The following is a 14,360-nucleotide window of genomic DNA, read 5'->3' as shown; positions in this document are numbered from 1 at the left end:
TGCCACGAACAAGTGATGGCTTGTTATGGACCATTGGCTTATTTCTTGCCTGAATCAGTCATGGGAAATGTATTTTGTAATTCCCAAAGGAATTACAAAACCATAAAAACTAAACGATTAACTTTTTACTGCCAGGAGGTCTGGCCAACCTACCCACTTATCGGCAAGCAGTGGCCCAAGGAAGGAACATTTGACCCCTGCATTCTCAGGATTTGTGTGACTTCTGTCAGGCCAGCAACAAGTTATTAGAATTCCCTTATATTCAGGCCTTCTTTATTCTGAGAACATGCCCATCTCTCATTAAGTCTTGTGCTCTCATTCAGATACTTTTAGCTAATTCTACTGTGCTGCAAACTTTTCCATCCTGCCCTCCGGTGCTTTCCTGACCGCCACCTGCCTACCCCCAAACTCGTCCCCTGTTGTTACTTCCCACCGGACCACTCTCCCCTCCCCCTATGCCTGATTCTCTCAGCAGTCCTGGTCCCAATGCATCACAGTTATCTCCCGCTGTGCGATCCTCTTTCCCTCCATCTCCCAGGACCCATAACTCTCCCAGAGGCTCTAATTCCTCTGTTCATGCTTCCTCAAAGTCTGCAACTTCTTCTCCTGAGAAACCTCTATCCCCTACAGCATTCTCACCGCCCGCCCACCTTACTAGGTCTTGGTCGATATGTCCTTCCAGCAGGCCGTGTGACTGTTCCAGCTTTGGCCTGGAACAGTCACCCTGTTGCAACCCTCTGCCACATGGCATGGTGCCACCCTGTTCAGAAGGGTCACATGGTGACAGGGCACCACCATGTTCCCAGCACCCTCACTGTCAACGGGCGCCCCTTTGTGGCTCCTCTTGTGAACTACAACAGCCACCCTGTTGCAGTGCACATGACACTTCATTGTGCTGCCGACAGCAATCCTTTTGCTGCAAGGCACACAGTGAGACGGCATCTGCCTGTGTTTCCCAGGGTGACCACCAGCAGCTCTATAGCCACTCTACAGATGACTGCTCACATGCACCTATCGGACAGATGGCTGCGCAATGGCCCTCTGCTCTGGAATCTTCTCCTCAGGCTCTGCTACCACTTCAGGAACAAGCTGGCCTCAAGGGACTTGTTAACATCCATGTGCTTTTTTCCCTTTCCGAACTATTTCAGATTACCCATAAATTACGTAGCTTCTCTGTTGACCCACAGAATTATATCAGGCAATTTGAATTTATTACTAATTGCTATGATTTACATTTTAAGGATGTTTATGTAATTCTAAATACCACTCTCAGCTCACAAGAATGGAATCAGCTGTGGCAAGCAGCTCAAAAAGAAGCTGATCACAGACATAAGGTAAACACCACTGATAATGACCCTGGGCCTATAGCTGTGCCAGTGCAGGACAAACATACTAACTATAACAAACTTTTAAAACAGGTCCAGGAGGCTAATAAAAACCCAGCTGTATTCCTAAATTGGCTATCTAATCCTCATGCACCTTAAGCAGTTCCAGCTTCGAGCGCTGAGTTGAGCTGCCTCCCAGCCCCTCCCTCCCCCATGTGTGGTCGCCGACTCCTTACACGTTTCTGGGGGCAGTGCCAGCCCACCCCTGTGCGCTATGTCCCGATGCTTGCCCCATCCCCATGCTGGGCATGCTCTGCCGGCGTGCTGCAAAACAGCAGCTCAGCGGATCCGCTCAGACGTGCTTTTTTTTTTACAATTCGGCTCTGCACAAGAGATGCTGCTTTTTTTTTTTTTTTATCGCAATTCTCAAACCATTTAATCAAGTTTACTGGCCACCTGATAATTTTACCAGCCTTGTTTATCAATCAAAGCCTTCACCATTCTCCTGTTTAACAACTAAGTTTATAAATTCCTTTTTGCTGGGAACCACTAGCTCTATTTTAAGACAAAGACAAGGGTTTTCTTCAAAGTTTTATTTTATTTGTCTTGGCTCATACTACTGCAAATAACAACTTTAAGAAGTAAATGTGTTCAAAATTTGACAGGATTAGATCAGTTTTGATAGATTTATTCATAAGATTGCTAAACCTTTTACTGCAACATGTTTCCATTAAAGCCTTTTTAGACATATTAAAGCCTTATTTTTGTTAATTTAATGTGGCACTGTATTAAAAAAAAAAGCGGTGTGCCGTCCAGATAAAGCCTGCTCTCTGATCTGAAGTAAATTCCTACATACTTACTTAATTCCACTGTAGTCCAAATCCCAAACAAAAAGGCAAAACTTGAACTTCGAACCTTAGAGAGATCTTATTATGGTTTTTCATATTTTTAACACTTTTGACACTTGGAGTTCTGAGGCAGGTAAACCTACACAAGGTGGAGCTACCTGGCCCCCCTGTGGACCATGCTCAAATGCAGCAGAAGACATTGGGCAAGAAAATGCCCCATCCTGGCATTCTTTGAGACCTTACTCCAGGGCTGCTGGACTGTCCTGGCCACCAGAGAGTGGTTGGGCCATCCGAACTTCTAGCCCTCACAAGACACTGCCAGATTTGTTGCCGACAGATGAAATTGCTGCCAAAGACTCAGGAGGCTCAGGGCCAGCAGCCCCCTTTGTGGGTGTCCATCTCGGAGTCCAAGTTCCACTAAAACTCTCAGGTAAGACATTCTCTATATTTGTGGACATAGAGGCCATATATACAGAGTTCTTCCTGAGTTTTCAGGCTGCTATATTAAGTCCTCAAAATCTATGAAGGGGTATTGATGGTCAACCTATGCCATTTATAAACAGGGCCTATTTCGTGCAGGTCCCAGTCCTAAATCTTAAAATGCTTTCAATCCCTTGTGTTTATGCAGGCTCACTTAGACACACTGAGGCCTCAGCAGCTTCCACCTGTTGTCGCTGGTGAACCTCTCCTGAGTGATATAAGACCACCCCCTTCCTTTCTTATTCACCAATTTCTCAGAAAATACTCGTCAAGACTGACAGATACATTTTGTCTTCTCACTTTGTTTATACTTTTTCAGGAGACATAAAAGCCTTTCCCACAACCAGGTAAACTGCTGATACAACCAGGTTACAGTGACCCATGGACCCACGCCTAAATCAAAATTGCTAGACTGCCATCCTGGTTTCCCATCACTCAGGCTAAGAGGTGGCCTTCCAGCCCTAAATCTGATCATTCTGAGGGGTCATCTCATTGTGTGTCTCCCACTTATCTCCATCTCACAAAGGCCTCACAGCCACAGTTAACAGGCTAAGTCATGTTTTGTTATCCACTTTGGTTCCTAATTCCTTACATTCTATTAATGATAATTTTTACAGCAGGACTCTTTAACAGTATTGCCTACAGACTCCAACGTCATGCATACCAGAGACAAGCCTTACCAACCTACCTCTTAACTTTTTGCTTTCAAATGGGGGAGTAATCACCTCTCATAACTTCATTCCTCCTAACCCATTTAATTTTCAGAATTCTGCTTTACCCTGGAACATGTCTAAATCAAAGGCACCATTCCCTCTACCTCACTTGGGTCCTTAAATATGATAGTGCCATGTCTCCTCATAACATCTTGTCTCTTTGTTTTTCCAGTCTAACATACATGCATTCACCAGTGAAGTTGTCCTGGTGAAACACCTGGCACCAGCGTCTAACTGGGCATTAACCTTCATCCCGCCAACTCCCCTAGGTTCCCGTGCAGCACCCTCTGCAGCAGGAAGTAGTTGAAGAGAGAAATCTTCACCCCTTTTCATAATAATAATCATAAGATGGGATGTGAAAGGGTTTTGGCCCAGACAGGACACTGTAGCCAGGAAAGCCTCAACCAGAAGCAGGAAGCCCCTATCTCCCCCGCCCCTAGGAATTTACCTGTGACACCATCTTCCCACCCCAGGAAATTTACATATGGTGCCAAATCTAGGACCAATGGGCTACCTGTGCATCCCTAATGCCCTCCTTAGGTTCCACCCCAAACCGAGGCTATTTACATACCCCCACGGCACGTGTCCGCTGGAGAGATCACCGGTCACCAGTGGTGGGGGGTACTAGTCATCTCTCTCCATGTTCTCAGAATAAAGGCCACTTTTTATTTTATACTTCTCATCTTTTGGAAATATTTTTCATCTTTTGGAAAGAATCCTATCACCCATGTGGGTGCTTAGTGTTATAAATTTCCTTCTGAGGACTACTTTCATCCTGTCTAAAATGTCCCAGTACTTTGTTTTTGCATTTTTCTTGGGAACCATTGAAACTAGAAATTCAAAAGATGCTCTAATGAACTAAATAAAGACTATAGCCACTGGCATTTCACTTCTGTACTGAAATTCAACATGGATATCCCTTCCTAAGATATTTCTCCTTGTTAATATATTTTTTTTACTTGCAAAGCCTTGAAACACTCCCAAGGTCTGTTCAGGTTCCTGTGTTGTTTGAAAAGAATAGTAAATATAGCCTGGCATTACCTGTCTTAGCCACCAGAGTCACCCAACTCTGTAGAGGGTTTTTAAACTCCTGGAACCCTAAAATCATACAACTTATTTCGTTTATTTTAACCCTTCACTGTACACTTGCTTGGGAGGTTGGGAATTTCATCCAGTTCCCTGATAACTAACATTTGGTACAGGGACATGAAGTCCTTGAACTAGGAATTTTAGCCTAAATGGATAAGTCCATCTAGAGTAGAAAGTCTGGATATGTAGGAGGTCTTCACAGTATGAAAATCTTGCTGTGAACATCAGAAAAAGAGGAGAAAAAACATGAATCTTCCCACTGTGAACAAGCCATTTTATCTGAGAATAAAAATAGGGCCAGGAATATAGCTCAATGGCAAAGTGTCTGCCTGGCAAGCACACGGTTCTGAGTTAGATTACTAGAAACAACAACAAAAATGGTGCAAAAACTTTTGGCTGAAGAGAAAAGGTATTAGTGGAAGCTCCAAAGCCTGCTTAAATGCTCAGGGATGCATGTGCCAAAGAAAAACCTAGCAAAAATGTTCAAAGAGATAATCAAATATAATCCATGGTTTTCTTAGAGGCACTATAGATATTGATAATTGGGAACAAGTTGGAAAAATTTTTAAAAAGGCACATAGCGCAGAAAAGATCATTTCCCTAGGACATTCTCAATTTGGAACCTAATTGTTCAGTTTTAAGTCCCTTACAATAACAGCAACAATTTCTGACTCAGACAGGGAGGAAACAAAGAGGTTGAAATTGAGAATCCTGTTGCCAAGGTTCTACAGGAGCAGGAGCTGTTACAAAGAATAAGTCACAGAACTATATCCAGAAATTTACAAATTTTAACAAGAGAATGGCTGTGAAACAAGAGAACAGTAGCCCCTGTTTTTGTTTCTTGGTTGAAATTTAAAGAAATGCTACTGACTATGAGTATTTTATTCATATGGTTTTTGAAATACAACTGCTAAAATATCTTAAACAAAGTCCATTTACTGTGGGAATCTTACAAAATGCTTTAGATACATATTGGTTGGCACCTTATGATATCAAACATCTGGTATAAACATTCCTGTCTCCTGGTCAATTCCTTCATTTTGATGCAAAGCTTAAAATTCTTATTTCAGAGCAGGCTCATAAAAACAGGATTGGTCCCATCCATGTCTAGCAATACATGAGGAAATGCTTTCTGGGGCTGGAACATATCCATTTCTTGAGCAGCAGATTCAAAATCCTGATGAGCTATATTTGCAATTACTAGACTTACAAAATGCATGGACGTGTATTCCAAAGGATGGGACTCCTGTGATATCATTTTTACATATTCTTCAAAGAAACCAAGACCCATTCACTCAATGTGTGGCTAAATTACAAATTGCTGTTCACAGACAGGTTTCAAAAACAGAAGCTGTGAAAATTTTAACTCTACAATTGTCATATGAAAATGCCAGTCAGGACTATAAACAGGCTTTAAACACTGTACATCAACTAATGATTTAACAACATATATTGAAACTTGTCAAGACATTTTGTTATGGTTTAACTCTAACCAGTGTGCATCCATCTTATTCTGTATCCTCTGTCTCAATAGGGTTAAGTTTCTAATCCTTGTAAAAGCTTAAGTTTCAGCTTCTTGTAACTCCCTACCCCTTTTCCACATCTTATTGCAGGTGTGCTATCCCAACATAATGTTTAACAGCAGGATGGGAATAGTGGAATGCACCAGCACCAAGAGCTCCAAATGTTATCAGAACTGAGTCAATTAATTCGATAGCTTTAGAGCTTTGTGGTTTTTTAGCTTTAAATATCCCTCCGTTAATCTGTTAGGTACACAGTCTCTGGGTCATCCAAAGGGGGCTGTGTCACCAGGCCTGGAATAAAGCCTTTGCTCTGAATTTTCCTAATTTCTTGCTTCCTTGGATTTTATTCCGGGGTCCTAGCTATCACAATTTGAACTGAATTATAGAAAACAACTATGATAGCTCAGGCTATGGCTGGTCTTGCAAATAAAAAGGAAGTAATGTGAAATGTTGTAACTGGGGAAAAATGGGGCACATTAGAACAAATTACAGTTCTTGCCTGATCTAGTAAGTCAAATACTGCAACTGCAACAAGTCAAAGAAGCAATGCTTCTGGCAAGGAAGACTCCGGTCCTGCACCTGAACTTTGTCCAAAATGCTAAAGAGGGAGGCATTGGGCCAAACATTGTCATTCTAAATTCCATAAGGATGGTATACTTTTGCCAAAAAATGAGATGATGGCCTTTCCTCTGGATGTCCAAATAATAGAGAACAAACAGCCTGTGAATCAAGATATTAAGCAACTTTACCCAACACAAACTCGCCAACGAATTTAACAATGTCATCAAAGGTAGTTACCCAAAGAGATATCAACTCACTCACTAGAAAAACAATTCAAAGTGCAAGGTTAGATCTTCCTGCAGCTTTTTGAGTCACTCTCATTGGGGTAACTAGCTTACCCCAAATCCAACAGGATTTTGGGTCCCCCACCTGAAGGAAAAGTTAGTCTTATGCTGGGAAAGCCTGATCCGAATCTAAAAGGAAAAAAACTGTTGTGCCTAGTGTGATTGATGGTGATTGTCAAGATGAGATACAGGTTTTTGCATGTTCTATGGATCTATGAGTTTTTGAAAAAGGATATTATATAGCACAGGTGATTTTGTTACCTATAGATAAGACTTCCTTCTTGAAATATAGACTGAAGAGAGAGAAAGGCCCTCAGAACAAGACTACAAAAAGAGATTTACTTTATATAGGAAATGACTAAAACAGACCTACATGTTTTATAAAGATTAATGGAAAGATGATTTGAAGATCTAATATACACTGGGGTGGATGTGTCTACATTGCATCAGAACAAGGTTCTACTTATACGGCCTACACCAAAGCTTCTATGTCTCTTATCTGCCTGGAAAACCCTAAACATATGTTACAAAGTGTCTCACCTCTGCCTTATGAGGGGCCAGACCAACAAAAAGGTTTCTTTGTACCATATGTGGCACCTAGTCCCATTAACTTGTGAGGAAGAGGTTTATTATAAAAATGGAAATTAGTGCTGCCTAGCAATTCTGATTTTAAGACTTCACAATCAAGTTCCAACATTGGGAAAAGAAAACAACAGCAACAAATAGATTCAGATCCTAATATTAAACAAATGATAACTAAAATGGGATATCAAAAATACAAAGGACTAGGAAAAACTTCCAGGGAATCAAACAGTCTGTTAAGATTACTCCTAAAAATGACAGGGATGGTATTATATATCAGCAGGGTTTTTTTGATAAGGGCCATTGATGCTTCTCCTCCCACAAAAGCTCTGTTGTTACAATGGAAAACTAAGGAGGCTGTTTGGGTAGATCAATGGCCCTTAACAGGGAGAAGCTAACTCAGTACAAATTAGTTGAAAAGCAGCTGTGGCTAGGGCATTTAGAAAGCTAGTTGGAATACCCCATCTTTGTTATCACAGAAAAGTCAGGTAAATGGAGGTTATTACAAGATTTAAGAGCTGTAACTTGCTTACTCCCATTGGGGGCACTGCAACCAGGACTGCAAAATCCAAGTGCAGTTCCCAGAGAATGGGCTATCATCATAACAGAATTAAAAGCTTGCTTTTTTTTTTTCTTTCCACTTTTTCCTTTTTATCGGTAGCGAGGATTGAACTCATGACTGCCTGCTTGCAAGGCAGGCGCTTATGCCGCTGAGCAAAATCTCCAGCCCCAAGATTGCTTTTTTTTTACACCCTTCTTTTTCCTGCAGATAGGCCACATTTTGTATTTCTGTGCCTAGTTTAAGTTTTAAAGAACAAATGCAGCAGCATCAATGGGTCATATTACCTCAAGAAATGAACAGTCCAAACTTGTGTCCGCTTTTTGTATAAGCCTTACAAAAAGTTAGACAAATATCCTTCTTCATACATAGCCGATTATATGGACAGCATACAGCCCTTGGTATATTATCTGGGAACACTAGTGACTGACGGGGCAATAAAGTCACAGAAGCTATAGATTTGATGTGATTATTTAAAAACATTAAATGACTTCTAAAACTATTAACAGATATAAATTGGACAAGGCCAAAATTGGGTATTGCTACTTATCCTTTATTTTTAAAACAGAACAGTTTAAGCAACATAGTGTTTACCACAAGACAGCCCAACATAACAGTAGCCATCATAGTTTCTCTCCTTAAAATATTTGAGTATACCTTCATACACTATAGTATCAAACATAACAAAACAGTGTAAAACCATTCAAGAGAATGAAAGTATTAAAGGACATTCAGAAAAATGAACAATGGTTACTATAGTATCTTCTTGTCAATAAAAATTTTTGTTTATACTATCACACATAATAAAATCCAATAAGATACAACATGATAAAACTGATGGAGACAAAAGTATAAAAGCTTGTTAGGACTTCAAAACAACATGATATTAAATCAGCACTAGCTATTATAATGTCTTGTTTTCTTCAAAATAGCTGTTCATACCATCACAGACAATAAAATCAAACAACCCAGAATAAAACTATTCCAACTAATTAGTGAAAACATTATAGGTCTTAAAAGCCATATAATGGGGAATCATGATTACCACACTTATATATTTTTACCATTTCTTACACTAGGCAGATTGGATCTTTGAATTTCAGGGGTCATATTTTTTTTTAATTCTTTATATCTTTTAGAGAGAAGTCCTTTGTCTGAGGGACAGTAAACTAAGATTTTTTTCCCAGTTTGTGGGTTTTCCTTTCACTATGCTGGAGGTTTATTTTGACATACAAAGACTTTGTAATAAGATGTGATCCCAATTGTTGATTCTGGGAAATAGAATTCCTGTTCATGAATTCTTGTTCAGGAATTTGATTCCTGTTCATGAATTTTCTACATACCCCTATGTCTTCAAGTTTTTACCCAATTTGTCTTCCAATAGATAAAGTGTTTGTTTTAATATTCAGATCTTTTATACATTTAGGTTTTAATTTAGAACATGGTGATAGGCATGGGTCTAGTTTTCGTTTTTGGCATATGGAGAGCGAATTTTTTCAACGCAAGTTATTAAAGAGACTATCGTTTTTCCAGTGAACACGTTTGGCTCTTTTATCAAAGACAAGGTGGTTAAGGGTGTGTATAGTTGTGGTTGCATCTTATAATCTATTCCATTGATCTTCAGCTCTGTTTTTACTCCAGTACCACGTTGATTTTACTACAGCTGCTTTGTAGTATAATATCAAGTCAAGGATTGTGATGCCTCCTGCCTTGCCTTTGCTGCTTAGAACTGTCTTTGCTATTTTAGGTCTTTTCTGGTTCCAGATGAGTTTCAGAAGTAATTGCTCTATGAGGTATGTTGATGGAATTTTTACTGGAGTTGCATTGAATCTATATGATAGTTTTGGGAGAATGACCATTTTCACAATATTTATTCTTTCTATCCATGAGCAAGGGATGTCTTTCCATTTTCTGAGATCCTCTTCAATTTCTTTTTTCAGGGTATTATCATTTTCCCTATATAGTTCTTTCATTTCTTTCATGAAATTAATTCCTAAGTATTTCATTTTTTGGATGCTAATATAAAGAATGTGGCTTCTCTTATTTCCTTGACAGTGATTTTTTTTTTCTTAGCGTAACAGAATGCCATTGTTTTTTGAGTATTGATTTTGTATCCAGCTACATTGCTGAATTTATTTATTATATCTAGGTATCTTTCAATGGAGTTTTGGGGGTCCTCTATGTAGCGTATAATGTCATCTTCAAATGATGATAATTTAACTTCCTCTTTTCTTATCTTTATACCTTTTATTTGTCTCTCTTGTTTAATTGCTCTGCATAGTATTTCCAGTACTATATTTAATAGGAGTGATGATAAGGGACATCCTTGTTATGTGCTTGAATTTAAGTTAAAGGATTTCCATTTTGGGCCATTTAATATGACACTGGTTTTTGGTTTCTCATAGATGGCCTTTATCATATTGAGGTAAAGATAATCTATTTCATTTTGCTGTAAGGTTCTTATCATGAATGAATGTTGGACCTTATCAAAAGCTTTTTCTGCATGTATAGAAATGATCATGTGTTTCTTACTTTTGGCTTTATTGATATGGTAGATTATGTTTATTGATTTATGTATGTTTAACCATCCCTGCATGCATGGAATGAATCCCACTTGGTCATGGTATATAATCTTGATGATTTGCTGAATCCTATTTGCCAATATTTTATTAAGGATTTTTGCATCTGTGTTCATTAGAGAGATTGGTCTGTAGTTCTCTTTTTTAGTTTGGTCTTTCTCAAGTGTTGGTACTAGAGTAAAATTTGTTTCCAGGAACGACATAGGAAGGATTGCTTCCCTTTTAATTTCATTGAAGAATTCGAAGAGTGTCGGCATTAAGTCTTCTTTGTATTTCTTGCAGAATTCTGCAGTGAATCCGTCTGGGCAAGGGCTCTTCTTTGTAGGTAAGGACTGAATTACATTTTCAACTTCATTAATAGAAATTAGGTTATTCAGAAGTTTTACATCTTCTTGATCTAGATTGATACTTCATATGTTTCTAGGAAGCAGTCTATAGCTTCTGTGTTACCAAACCTATGAAAGTAGAAGTTTTCAAAATAAGGTGTTGATGGTTTTCTGTATTTCTACAGTCTATAGTGATTTCTTTTTATTCCTTATTGTATGAATTTGAGTTTTTTCCCCTGTTTTAATGAGGTTGCCTAAGTGCATATCAATTTTATTTATTCTTTCAAAGAACCAACTCTTTGATTCATTGATTCTTTGGATTGTTGTTTTAGTCTCCTTAGCATTAATTTCTGCTCTGGTTTTTATAATGCCCTCCCTTCTTTTGGTTTTGGGCTTGACTTGCTGTTCTTTTTCTAGATGTTTAATTTATAGCATCAGGTTATTTATTTGTATTCATTCTGTTTTCCTGATGTGAGAACTTATTGCAATTAATTTTCCTCTCATGACCACTTTCATTGCATCTCACAGATTTCAATAAGATGTCTTTGTATTTTTGTTTGCTTGTGGGTATTGTTTAATTTCTTCTTTAATTTCTCCTGTGGCCCACTGATTGCTCTAGTGTGTTATTCATTTTCCATGTGTTTGTGTGATTTTTGCAGTATCTTTTACCGTTAATTTCTAGTTTGATGTCACTAAGGTCTACTAACATGAATGGGATAATTTCAACTCTTTTGCATTTATTTACATATGTCCTGTGGGATAGTATATGGTCTATTTTAGAGAATGTCCTATGTACTGCTGAGAAGAATGTGTGTTCTGATGTTGTTGGAAAGAACACTCTGTATATGTCTATCAAGTCCATTTTTTCACAAGTGTGATTCATTTCTCTTATCTCTTTGCTGATTTTCTGTCTAGTTGATCTGTGCCTTTGTGTCAATGGTGTGTTAAGTTCTCCTGTTATAATTGTGTTATTGCTAATTTGATTTTTCATTTGTATTATTACTTGCTTCGTATAACTGGGTGCTCTGGAATTTGGTGCATATATATTTAAGATTGTTATTTCTTCCTCTTGAAATTTTCTTCTACCAGTATGTAATGACCTTCTTTCTCTCTTCTGATCATTCTTGATTTGAAGTTCACATTGTCTTCAAACAGAAACGCCACCCCCATTTCTTTTGGTTCCTGTTACATGAGTTATTGTTTTCCATCCTTTGACTTTCAGGCTGTGACTATCATTTTCAGTTGGATGGGTTTCTTGTAGACAGCATATGGTTGTATGTTGTTTCTTGATCCATTCTGCCAGTCTGTTTCTTTTAATTGTTGAATTGAAACCATTTACATTAACTGCTATAACTCTTATATATTGGTTCCTATTGACATGTTATCTTTCTGCTGTTGCATCTTTGTGTTCCATTTCTGTTTAACTGTCTGTTTTGCTTAGTAGTTTTTTCCTAAGTGCATCTAAGCTGTCTTTCAGTATTCTTTGCAAGATTGGCTTGGTGATCATGAGGTTTTTCAGCTGTTCTTTGTCATGTAAGCATCTTATTTCTCCATCCCTTTTGAAGGACATTTTTGCAGGTTACATAATATAGGTTGGAAATATTTTTCCATTAGGATATGAAATACTTCACTCCATGCTCTTCTTGACTTCATTGTGTTGAGAAGTGTGCTGTGATTCTGAAAGGTTTTCCTTTATAGGTGATTTGTCTTTTCTCTCTAACAGCTTTTAATATTCTATTCTTATTTTGGATTTCTGGGATGGTGAATATTATATGTCTGGGTGTAGTTTTATTTTGGTTTATGGCTATTTGGAATTCTATATGCTTCATTAATTCATATGTGAGTTTCCATTCTTATGTTTGGGAAATTTTCAGCTATTACATCTCTAAATATCCACTTGATATCCTCTGTGTTGTTTCCTTCTTTTTCATTTATCCCTATCAATCTTATGTTGATTTTTTTTGTATTATCTTGCAGCTGTTGAATTGTTATTTCCTGATTCCTTTTTATTTTTAAAAGATCTTCCCTTTCCTCTTTACTAGCTGCAATCTTGTCTTCAAGGTCTGAAATTCTGTCTTTATTTTTTTTTTAGGCTGTTTTGACAACTTCCAATGGAATTTTTGATTTCCTATCTATCTCTTTGCATCTGCTTCATGTATTGTTTGTTTCTTATATTGTTCATACAGGGATTCTATCTTTTTGTTTTGTTCCTCTAATTTTTAACTGTGTCTTCTTTAGGTGTGTTCAGCATCTTTTTCATTACTTTTATCATTTCATCTTTTACTTGGGAGATTATTTCTAGTTTGAATGCCTTTAAAGCTGCCCTTAGCTGCTTCTTTATTTTAGTTGCTATTGTTTCATGTATTTCAGGTGTATGGCATATATTTTCTTCTATGTATATAACTCCTAAGGTTTCTTGGGATAGACAGCAGGTTCAAGATTTTATTTCATTCCTTTGTTTTGTCATTTTCCTATATTCCTCTGTTTCAAGTGTTTTTCCAAGGCTTCTCCTTGGCCTGATGGAAATCATCTTCTATGACCTCATCAACTGAATCACATATAGTACTTCATAGGGAGATCTGGGTATTGATTCCGCTTACAATTTTTTCAGTGAGGCTCAGAAAGAGCTAGCTTTAGTTGAACAAAAGTTTACAACAGTAGCAAGTTTTTAGAATAAATGCAGATTATCCTCTTGTTCTTTATATTTTAAACACTCCTCTTTCTCCAACAAGTTTCATAGGGTAATAGTATGGTAAATAAATTTACTCTAATGAATAGCCTTATCTTTCCAACCAGTTAGTCAAACTTTACAGTTATGCTTAGACAAAATCACCACAATTGTCACCATGGAAAGAATAAGGTCTAAGCAACACTTTGGTATTCATCCTGCTACAATTGTATTACCTCTGGATTTAAATAAATATTTGACCCTGTTACAACAAGCTATAAATTTTCAAAGAGCCTTCACAAGTTTAATAGAACAAATTGATAATCACTTTTCCAGCAGTCCCATCTTTCAATACTTTCTCTAGCATTCATGTCTTATTCCAAAAATTACTAAATTTGAATCTATTTCTGTTGCAACAACTTATTTTACTGATGACTCATTAAAAAACAAGCCTTCAATTTGGAGTAAAGATTTTCAACAGTTAATAGACTCCAGCACTTTCTGTACAAAATCTGAGATAACTGCTATTTAATTTGTCATACAACAATTTAATTACAAACCTCTTCATATACTCAGTGACTCAGCATATGTGGTTTATCTTACTCAGAATTGTGGGAGCACCACTCTATGGTCAACCTTAGATCCATCTCTCTTTAATTTGTTTCATAAGCTACAAAGGTGATTCATAAGTGGACAGTACCTTTTATGTTGGCCGCATAAGGTCTCATTCTAATTTACTGGATTTTTAACATATGGTAATCAACAAGCTAATTCACTTGGTGCTTTTATTACACCATTTGATGCAGCTAGACAGTCTCATTCT

The sequence above is a fragment of the Cavia porcellus genome, unplaced genomic scaffold, assembly GCF_034190915.1.
Source record: "Cavia porcellus strain 051 isolate PalLab524CR breed Dunkin Hartley unplaced genomic scaffold, mCavPor4.1 scaffold_29, whole genome shotgun sequence".
Lineage (NCBI taxonomy): Eukaryota > Metazoa > Chordata > Mammalia > Rodentia > Caviidae > Cavia > Cavia porcellus.
Note: the sequence above shows the minus strand (reverse complement) of the source record.